At 45.9% G+C, this 6841-nt stretch overlaps 1 non-coding gene across 1 annotated transcript; it reads right to left on the bottom strand.

The window, feature by feature from the left end:
- Nucleotides 1-3548: 3548 nt before the first annotated feature.
- On the bottom strand, nt 3549-3655 carry LOC115068108. The gene has a single exon (XR_003847483.1). It is a non-coding gene; the product is annotated as a U6 spliceosomal RNA (small nuclear RNA).
- Nucleotides 3656-6841: the final 3186 nt, after the last annotated feature.

Here is a 6841-nt window from a genome sequence, read left to right as displayed (position 1 = left end):
CCAGGAAAAGCTTTTAGGAATGCTGGACGGCAATCGAGGACACTCAGACTATGGGGAGAGGAAGACAGCTAACACAAAAGCAAAGGCAGCACAGGCTGAGGGAATGGGGCTGAATCGCTCGCTCTCTCTCTTTCTCCCCCACCTTAGTTTTTTTTTAATATTTTATTTATTATTTTTTATTTTATGTGTATGACTGTATCGCCTGCATGTATGTAAGTGCCCCCGTGTCATGCAATGGCAAGGAGGTCAGAAGAAGGTGTCAGATCCTCTGCAAGAGCAGCCAGTGCTCCTGACTGCTGAGCCATCTCTCCGGCCCCTCTTAGTTTTCTGATAACCTCATGCTGTCCAAGCTGGCTTTGAACTCCTGATCCTCCAGCTACCCACTCCCAAGTGCTGAGCATACTGACTTGTCCACCAGCTCGTTAGCCACATACCTCTTGTGCCACATTCTTCTAGGCTTTCAACTTTGACTGGCCACCTGTACATAAAGCCCTCTAATAGATAGCCAAAAGTCCCTTTCCTGAGGGTTGACTGCCCCTTAAGAACTGGATCTTCACTAGAGTATTCAAACGTGATCCCTCTTCATTTTGTGAAGAGTCCCTAAGGCCAGCCATGACTTCCTCCATAGTCAGGTGGCAATAAGACAAGTTTGTATCACACTTTTATTCTTTGCTGTGTTTATTAATAATACATAGTGATGGGGGGTGAAAAGATGGATTGGCAGTTACTAGGATAGTCTGCTCTTGGAGAGAACCTGAGTTCAGTTCCCTACACCCGCATCAGGCAGCTAACAACTGCCTGTACCTCCCATTCCAGAGGATCTTACGCCCTCTTCTGACTTCCAGGGGTACCTGCATGCATGTCGGACACATACAAAAAAATTAAGTTTAGATCTGGGCGTGGTGGCGCACACCTTTAATTCCATCCCCTGGAACTGGAGTTACAGGTTAGCCACATGTGGGTGCTGGAAACCAAACCCAGGTCCTCTGCAAGAGCAGTCAGTGCTCTTAAACACTGAGCAATCTCTCCACCCCACCACCACCACCACCACTACCACCACCACCACCACCATCACTACCACCACCTTTTTTTTTAGACAGGGTCTCACCATGCAGTCCTAATTGACCTGGAACTCACAATATAGACTAGGCTGAACCGGAACTCACAGAGATTCACATGCCTCTAGCTCCCTAGTGCTGGGGACTAAAGGCATATGCCACCAAACCTGTCTTCACACAAAATATTTCTGTCCTCTAAGTTACAACCATACAGATTGATCCCTGTGAGGCCTAATTCGATGATGCTCATTTACAGCTTTGTATACAGTGTGAGTTCAATAAATGCATCTTTTCCTTCTTTTCTCCTAAGAGAAATGCACACATTCTCCATCCTTCCATGTAGCCTTTATTCCTGATAAGGGGAGGAGAGCCAGGACACAGGCACAGGATGGGGTTCAGCTTCATTATCTGTCCTCCATTTAGTGACCTTTGACCCATAAATTAGGGCTTCAGTGGCCAGCTGGGGTGGAAGGGGGAAAGGAGCTCAAGTCTAGATCACCTCCAAATTATAGGATTTGCTCGCCATCTACTGGAGGCTCCGAGCACATGGCCTGGATTTTTTTTACAGGCATTACTTTTGCAGGGATGCTTTAAACAACTGCTGTTAGGGGATATCTTTTGAGTATCAGTTGTTGTGTTGCCATTTTTAGGAATAAGAAAGATAAGAATTGCCAAAGCACGGTGGTGGCATGAGCCCCGGGCCCTGGGTTCCATCCACGGCACCACACAAATAATAAATACATAATAACAAACGAAAAAGACTGTCAAAGGTCTTGCTTTACAGAAAATAATCCCAGCACTCAAAAGGAGGCAGGAGAATCTTGAGATTGAGGCTAGTCCGAGCTACATAGCACGATCTAGGACAGCCTGGGATACTCACTGAATTCAAGATCCACCTGGAATATGCAGCCAGAACCTGGAGAGAGACAGAGAGGGAGGGAGGGAGGGAGTGAGGGAGGGAGGGAGGGATGGAGGGGGTAAAAAGGAGAGAGTAGAGAGAGGAGATGAGAGAGAAACCAGACGGACTTCATGTGAGGAGCTCCCTTGGTTTTGTACATTGTCCCCTAAGCAGAGGACACCGTCCCTGCCCAATAGGAGAGTAGAGAGCAAACACCACCCTGACTTTCCCTGTCTCTAGAGGATGTGGTTTAGTGAGTCTTCTTCCAGATCTTTCTGACTTCTTATACATTTAAACATACACATAGCAGCCAGGCATGGTGGCACACACCTTTAATCCCTACTCTCTGGAGACAGAGGCAGGCAGATCTCTGTGAGTTTGAGGACAGTCTGGGCTACATAGTGAGTTTCAGGACAACCAGGGTTACACAGTGAGACCTTGTCTCAAAAAAAGGAAAAAAAAAGAAAAAGAAATTACACATAGCAGTCATTGGTTTGAGACAGGGTCTCTCTGTAGCCACAGCTGACCTGGAATTCACTATGTAGAGCAGGCTGGCCTCAATCTCACAGGGATCCACCTGCCTCTGCCCTCCTGAATGCTGGGATTAAAGGTGTGCGCCTCCAAGCCAGGCTTGGTTGTATCTTGTCAGAGTGTCTGACGGGAGTCTTGATCTTTTTCCCCTGAAGAGTATGTGTTGAAGATTTGCCCCAGGTGGGCCTAGGGAAACACAGCTGTAAGCCCAGGGCTCAGACTTCAGCCTTCCCTGGTTCTCAGTATATTCCATCCAGTTGCGATGTTTACTACGAAAGAGTAGTTTTCAACTTTGATCAGGTTTTTAATTTGTTTGCTTATATGTTTATTTGTTTGATTTTTTAACTTTTTTTATGTGTATGCATGTATTGCCTGCATGTAGGTAAGTACACCCGTGTCATGCAATGCCCTCAGAGATCAGAACAGGCTGTCGGATCCCCTGGGACTGGAGTTACAGACAGTTGGGTTTTGGTTTTTTGTTTTTTGTTTTGGGTTTTTTTTTGTTTGTTTGGTTGGTTGGGTTTTTTTTTTTGTTTTGTTTTTTTGGTCTTTTTGAGACAGGGTCTGCTTGTAGCCCCAGCTGTCCTGGAGCTCACTATGTAGACCAGGCTGGCCTTGAACTCACAAAGATCTGCCTGCCTCTGCCTCCCAAGTGCTGGGATTAAAGGCCTCTGCCACCACGCCCGAGAGTTATGGACAGTTATTAGCTGCACTGGGGGTGCTGGGATTCAAACCCCAGTCTTCTGCAAGAACAACCACTGTTCTTTAACCGCTGAGCCGTCTCTCCAGCCCCATTGTTTGATGCTTTTAGATTTATTTTTTTATTATTTATTTTTGTTTTTTTATTTTTTTATGTACACTTATGTGTGTATGTGTGTGTGTGTGTGTGTAGGTGCCCTCAGAGGCCAGAAAGAGGGCATTGGATCCCGTAGAGATGGAGTAACAGGCATTTGTGAGGCACGCGATGTGGGGTGCTGGGATCCAAACTCTGTTTCTCAGAATTGAGGAGCAGGTGCTCTCAACTACCATGCCACTTCTCCAACCCTGATTTAATTTTATTTTTTAATACGGATTGTGTCGAAAATGTTCATGTCATCCTTGTGTGGGAGCCATGTTACCCTGCTCTGAGTTGTTCCAATTTTAGTATGTGTGCTGCCAGAGTGAGTACTGATAGACTTTTGAGACAGGGTCTCATGGAGCCCAGGCTGGATTCATGTTCATTATATAGTCCAGGCTGGTCTTGAACTCCTGGTTCTCCTGCCTGTACATCCTAAGTACAGGGTCATGAACATATGTTACCATGTCCAGATATTTTCTTTTTATTATTTGTTGCTGTTTTGGGGGGGGGTTATCTGTTTGTTTTCTGGTCTTTTTTGAGACAGGGTCTCCCTGTACCCCAGCTGGCCTGGAACTCACTATGTAGACCAGGCTGGTCTTGAACTCACAGAGATTCGCCTGCCTCTGCATCCCAAGTGCTGGGACTAAAGGTGTGCGCCACCACACTCAGCACTGTTTATGTTTGTTTGTTTGTTTGTTTTGTTTGCTTTGGGACTGGAACTCACTATGTAATCCAGGCTGGCCTCAATCTTATAGAGCTCTGCATGCCTATGCCTCCTGAGTGATGGGACTAAAGACATCAACACCTGGCTACTTTTATTTTTTAAGATTTATTTTTCATTTTATGTTTATTAGTATTTAGTCTGTATATATGAATGTGCACCATATTGTACCTGGTACCCACAAAGACCAGAAAAAGGGGTGTTCCCTTGAACTGGAGTGAGTGCTGGGAACGGAACCCGGGTCCTCTGCAAGAGCAGCAAGTGCTCTTAACTGCTGAGCCATCTCTCCAAGCCCTGTCTTGTTCCTTTTTAAAAATTTTATTTTATTTTATATGTATGGGTGTTTTGCCTCCATCCCCCAGAAGAGGGCATCAGAGCCCTGAAACTGTAGTTAACAGATGGCTGTTAGCCCACATGACTGCTGGAAACAGAACTTGGGTCCTCTACAGAGCAGCCAGTGGTCTTGATGGCAGAGCCACCCTCCAGCCACCCACCTCTGCCTTGTTCTTTTAAACAATGGTGTATTAAAGACAGCAACAGCAAAACTCCACTATTTTATTATAAGCTTCATTTCACTGTAGTTTTATCATAAAATAATGTCTTATTAGTCATTGATGAGTATTTTGCTTGAAATTTCTTATGTCATTACAGCCACAGTGTGATAGGAAACGTCTTGTTATTTATTTATTTTTATGTTTTTAGTTTGCCTGTTTGGATTTTCAGGGGAGGGACGAGGAGTCTGGTTATATACTCCCAGGCTGGCCTCAAACTCATGATCTTCTTGCCTCAGTTTACAGAGAGCTGGGATTGCAGGTGTGCATGACAGCTTGTATTGAAGTCACCTTTATTTCCTTTTTAAAATATGAATCATTTGCCTTATGTAATCCCTGACATTTTATTTGTTTTTTAAGATTTTTTTTTTAATTTTATGTGTATGAGTGTATTGCCTGCGTGTATGTAAATGCACCCATGTCGTGCAGTGCCCACAGAGGTCAGAAGAGGGTGTTGGATTCCCCTGGAACTGGAGTTAAGGACAGTTGTTAGTTACCATGAGGGTGCTGGGACTCCAACCCAAGTTCTCTGCAGGAGCAGTCAGTGCTCTTAACCACTGAGCCATCTCGTTTCATGCTTGTGTGCACATGTGGGTGACCACATACCATTTTATGCACGTGGCGGTCAGAGGACAACTTAATGAAGGGACTTGGTTCTCTTTTTGTACAATGTGGGTTCTGAGGCTTGAACTCAGGTCATCGAGTTTGGTAGCAAGCAAGCACTTTTACTCACTGAGCCATCCTACCGGCCCTGGAAGGAGTTCTTAGAGAGCAGTGGGGTGAGCCAAACCAGCAGGGGCTCCACCAGAACACAGCCAGTTTCCACCAGACCCACAGTGAGCTCTGGCGCATGAATCCTGGTACCAGAGTTGATCCCCATTGGAGGCCCGCGCATTGCTTTTAGGTTCTTGTCAGTGAATCAGTGCTGTGCTTTCATTCAGACAGGGAATTTCTGTAAGAATAAATGTGACTGCTCAGGCCACAGTACCTTACTGTAGACTTTCCCATTCCACAGACACTGAGAGCATTGTGAGTCCCTAGCTAACAGACCTAGCTAACTATGCCAGGATCTCTCACCTGGGCAAGTGAGTTTATATCAAAGGGGGTATTGGTGGCCACACATCCTGCCTGCCTCGTGCCTAGGAATCAGAGAGCCTGGCTGAGGCTTGTGCTGTGAGCTCTCTGTCCTCAGAGGTAGAAGAAGAGACCTCACGTCTGCCACTTGGGCTCTCATTCCTCTCCTTAGAGGCCCTGCCATTCTGTCTGTCTCAGGTGCTGGGGTCTGAACTTTCCTCAGAGCGCCTGCTGTGCTGTTGTCTGTCTTTCAGTATGTCTGCCCCTGACATTAAAAAGTCCTTTAAGCAGCTGGAAAGGTGGCTCAGCAGTTAAGAGCACTGGCTGCTCTTGCAGAGGACCTGCATTTCATTCCCAGCACCCACATGGCAGCTAAAAAACCGTCTATAACTCCAGTTCCAGGGGATCTGACACCCTCTTCTGGTCTCTGCAAGCACTGCATGAGATGCCCGTATATACGTGCAGGGAAAATATTCATACACATAAAATAAAAATAAATATCTAAAGATGGCACTTGAAAGGGTTGGGGTGCAGCCCAGTTGCTGAACACTTGCCTAGGATGCCCAAGACCTGGCTTCTATCTCCAGCACCAAAGAAAGACTTTAAGAAAAACATGCCAAGCACACAATAGTGGTGCATACCTTTAATCCCAGCACTCAGGAGGCGAAGCAGGTGGATTTCTTTGAGTTCCAGTCCAGTTTGGTCTACATAGTGAGTTCTAGGCCAGTTAGGGCTACATAGTGAGACCCTGTCTCAACAAAACAAAAATAAAAACAGGGAGGGAGGGGGAGAGAGAGACAGAGAGAGAGAAGAGAGAGAGAGAGAGAGAGAGAGAGAGAGAGAGAGAGAGAGCTAGCTGTGGGGCTGAAGAGATGGCTCAGGGGTTAGGAGTACTTGCTGCTTTCCAAGAGGACTCCAGTTCAGTACACAGCTCAGCACACAGCACCCACATCTGCTCTCACAATCACCTGTAACTCTTGCTACAGAGTGTCCAACGCCCTCTTCTGGCCCCCAAGAGCACCTGTACACGTGGCATGCACTCACACAGACCCACTCACATAGACACAAATAAAAATAAACCTTAAAAAATAAGAAAGAGAAAGAGAGAGAAAAAAGAAAGAAAGAAAGAAAGAAAGAAAGAAAGAAAGAAAGAAAGAAAGAAAGAAAGAA

The sequence above is a fragment of the Nannospalax galili genome, unplaced genomic scaffold (genome assembly GCF_000622305.1).
Source record: "Nannospalax galili isolate Female #2095 unplaced genomic scaffold, S.galili_v1.0 scaffold1028, whole genome shotgun sequence".
Classification (NCBI taxonomy): Eukaryota; Metazoa; Chordata; class Mammalia; order Rodentia; family Spalacidae; genus Nannospalax; species Nannospalax galili.
The sequence above is the reverse complement of the archived record's forward strand: the minus strand, read 5'-3'. Positions and strand labels throughout refer to the sequence as shown.